The sequence below is a fragment of the Triticum dicoccoides genome, chromosome 3B, assembly GCF_002162155.2.
Source record: "Triticum dicoccoides isolate Atlit2015 ecotype Zavitan chromosome 3B, WEW_v2.0, whole genome shotgun sequence".
NCBI classification, from domain to species: Eukaryota; Viridiplantae; Streptophyta; class Magnoliopsida; order Poales; family Poaceae; genus Triticum; species Triticum dicoccoides.
The window spans coordinates 689712109-689716276 of NC_041385.1; the positions used below are offsets into that span (position 1 = coordinate 689712109).

The 4168-nt window shown below is 50.9% G+C and overlaps 1 pseudogene; it reads right to left on the reverse strand.

Annotated features, from left to right (window-relative positions):
• Positions 1 to 2050: 2050 nt before the first annotated feature.
• On the reverse strand, positions 2051 to 2176 carry LOC119282863 (annotated as a pseudogene).
• Between the last annotated feature and the right edge of the window lie 1992 nt (positions 2177 to 4168).

Here is a 4168-nt window from a genome sequence, read left to right on the forward strand (position 1 = left end):
GTCCGTAGGACAACAACAATCATAATCATAGGCTAGCTTCTAGGGTTTAGCCTCTACGATCTCGTGGTAGATCAACTCTTGTAATACTCATATCATCAAGATCAATCAAGCAGGAAGTAGGGTATTACCTCCATAGAGAGGGCCCGAACCTGGGTAAACATCGTGTCCCCCGCCTCCTGTTACCATTAGCCTTAGACGCATAGTTCGGGACCCCCTACCCGAGATCCGCCGGTTTTGACACCGACACCCCCGGCCGCTCGCTTCACGCCGTCCTCCGGTACCTCGAGGGCGGCAACGACCCGCCCTTGACCTACCCTCTCGCCCCGGCCCGGATCGGCGACCAGTGGATGCCGAGGAGGAGGACATACTCTTCTTCTTCCTCCTCCCGTTCCTCCTCGTCGGGGTCGCCGGCGCTGCTCAACGTCAAGGCCGAGCCCGCCGATACGTCGCTCGGTCGGCGAACACGGAGCGTCGACATCTTCATCAACGATGGCGGGCGCGCCTCCTCCTCGGCTCCTCCCCGCTTCGTCAGGCCGGAGACGGAGCCCGGGCTCGCCGCAGTGAAGACGGAGCCGGGGCTCGCCGCAGTGAAGACGGAGTCGGGCCTCTCCGAGGAGGCGGCCTTGAAGTGGGCTCGCGAGGATTGGGTGCGGACGGAGCTAGAGCGCTAGTGTCGCGCCCTAGAACAGTACTCCGCTCGGCGTCGTGGCCGCGACGACGACGACGCGCCGCCGCCGGTCCGCCAGGGCGACGGCGGGCAGGGGTCCAGCAGGGGCGGCCGCGTCAAAGAGGAGAAGGACGACGACGAGGACAACGCCGATGGCGCCGACAACGACGAGGACTTCGCCGCGCCTAGCGCGTTCTTCCTGTAGTTTAGGCCTTTATTTTTTAAGTTTGCTATGTAAAAATAGTTAAAATCGCCGAAGTTTACTTTTAAGTTTGCTATATTTCGCCGAAGTTTATGCCGTTTGCCAAATTATAGCCGAACGTATGTTAAAAATTAAAAAAATCTTCTGGGTCGACCCTAGGGCCGGCGGTTGGGAACCCGATTTTTTCGCCGAGTCGCCCCTAGGCGGCGATTTTTCGAGCCCCCTGGGAGGCCAACGGATGGAGATGCTCTAAGGGAAATCAATCGGCGGATCCTTAGTGTGGCCTAGGATTTTTCCGTCGCTAAATACATGCTACGAAAGATTATCTTGTTTTTTAGCTAGATCCAATGTGTGGGGACAAATTATGAAATAGAAAGACTTGCATTTCACAAATTCTCCAAGCACGTATGGAAATATGAATAACCATAGGTTATTTCTTTTAATTCTTTAGGTTATTTATAAATGCTAGATGGTTCTTTTGTTGTAAGCTTGGTTTCTTTCACTCAAATATTTAGGTGTGCCTTCCCATCTTGATAAATTGAGAAAGGATGATCTTTCGCCTATCTTGATAGAATCATACTCCCTCCGTTCCTAAATACTTGTCTTTCTAGGCATTTCAACAAGTGACTACATACAGAGCAAAATGAGTGAATCTAACTCTAAAATATGTCTACATACATCCGTATGTAGTAGTCATTTGAAATGTCTACAAAGACAAATATTTAGGAACGGAGGGAATAGAATAGTTAAAAATATTTGTAGTTAGATGGGTAAAGACTTTATCTAACAGATGTCTCATTTTTGTCTCGAGTAATGTAGGTGATTCCCTACCCGCAAAAAACAAATGTAGGTGATTTCTGAAGTACCATTTCGCGGAACTGACGCCTGTGAGGATGACTGGATGAGTACGGCTACTTCTCCACGGCGCTCTGCCCTGCATCACGTACCGTGTCACGATAAATGACTCTGCAGGACATGAAGATAGATTGTCTGAATTTGCACGAAAGCACAGGTACGTCGTTGGGTAACATAGACATCGATCTATCTCTCCTCTGAAGAAGAAATGGAACCCAGAAGAACTGCTTGGGGCGTCGAGCTCTCGAGCCATCGCCCGCTACCCGATTGAATTTCCAAACATTTCATCATCTCAATTAAGAGGATAAAATTTTCACTTGATTTGGTTGGGGTGCGCCACACCTGGACAGTAGTGCAATGTCCAGGGAACACGTGAGGGCCCACATATCAGATATTAAACTGATAAGAACAGATACTACACTTGATCTTAGCCAAAAGGCCGAGAAAGGTATGAATTGAAGCTGCTGCTCTGCCCCTCTATTTGTAGTCTCCTCGCCCTCCCGTGCCCTCCTCGCTGGGCTAGGTGGGACTAAACGAGTTGCTCCTTGCGCCTGCGGATGGTGCATGCCCGATGCCCCCGAGCCAGCCGTTTTGCATGGGCCTCAAACAGGACGGCCTTTTGCGGAGGTCCAATGGGCCCGGTGTCAAATTGGCATTACAACCTTTTTAACAGTACGTGTTCTAGAAAAACAGTACATGGCCACGTACGGTGTACATCGAGAAATAAGAATGCAGGGCATCCTCCGGCTTCCTCAGCGATTTGGTCTTTCTGGCCGTTGGATCTGGTTGCTTGATGCGATCGGAGCCGTCAGATCGAGCCTTGAAATGACCTCGTCCGTCGGATAAAAAAAATTACTGTTGCAATGAACAGTTTCACCCCATTCGTGCCACCGCGCGTAAATAGCCTGCCCGCCGGGGGCATTTTTGTCATTTCACTCACATGTGGTATAAAAGGCGCCGGCCCGCGTGGAGATGACCTAGCCGCTCCCCAGCCGCACTCGCGCCCCCTCCCTCGTCCTCGCCGCCCCGCCCGCATCGCCCCACCCTCTCCTCTCCCTCTCCCTCCCTCAGCCCTCGCCGCCCCACCCGCATCGTCGTCGCCCCGCCCGCCCCGCTCGCCGTGGCCGTTGCCTCCTGTGGTCGCCCCTTCGATTTCCCCCGCTAGGGTTTCAGTGGTGGAGGTGGACCTCGCCTCCGGCGGCCGCCTGCTCGTTGCGCCGGTCATCTCCGCCCCCGTCAAGGTCGCGCCCTCGGAGCTGCTCGTGATCCACCGGGGGAGGCGAGGAGCACCGGCAGATCGAGTCCCCGGCGTTTTCCTCTACGAGCTGGGGCTGGCGTGCGGTTCTCCTCGCTGGTCTCACTTCTCCCCTTCCTCCTCTACGGTGCTCGACAGAGGCAGCACGGCCGCCCCTCTTCTCCCTCGCTGTTGGCTGCCCCTGAGCACCACGCTGCTCACCGGACCGATTTGTGACACCCCCACCGACCTGAGATCCGCCTCTGCAGGTATGAGCTCCCATCCAATGTCAGATTCTGGGTAGCTGGTGCTCCTTGTGGTCCCAGAATAAATGTCTGACAAGCACACTAATGGTCAAATTTGATAGGGTGGAAGATAATTTTAGGTCTGGTATGAAGTGAGTACTTCAGATGGTAGAGGATGCCAGTCCAGGGTCACTGTTTGATCTTGCCAATCATTTTAGATGTGGGTTATGATATTTCCCTTCTTGGGATTATGTATGTGTATTTTATCTGGCTACATTTGCATATTATGCTTTCAATTTGAATGTGTTTTTTACTTTCTCCTGATAAATAAAGCACCTCTTGTCACTTTCTAGCTAGAGCATAGTTGAAGCATGCGTCAAAAGTGTATTTACTTTGTCTCTTCTGTTATGCTTGAACTCAGGCGCACACAAGGAGCTCTTCTCCACGATGCCAGTGGCCAGCGCACAGGGTCTCTGCTCGACCGTATCCCGGCAAGCAAGGTAGATCATGTACTGGTTGCTGCTCTGGATCTATCTTCGTACTGTGATCATGTAGAATACACAAAACTAGGGTTTCTATTTTATTTGTGCTGAACAGAAGGTGGGTTGACACTTTATTTCTAGCTAGAGCACTCTTTTCTACAAAACATATTTGATCTGACTTAAAAACATGACTACAATGTCATAATGTTATTAGCCATCATCTAAATGCTCCATCATAGCAGTGGAAAATATATTAGTCTGTCTGATGTTTAGTGCCTTGTGGGTTGCCTATCGCCACTTCGATTACACCATTGTGTTGTGCCAATTGTTTTTCGTAGGTCAGGTATGTCTATTCTTTATTTTGAGTGACCACTGCACACTCCTAATTGCCATTTTCAGATTGTAAAACAAAGAGAAATATGTTCCTCAAACTTCTTTGGTTAGAATCAGTAGTTTCGGTGCTTTTCTAATTTCATTGATTAC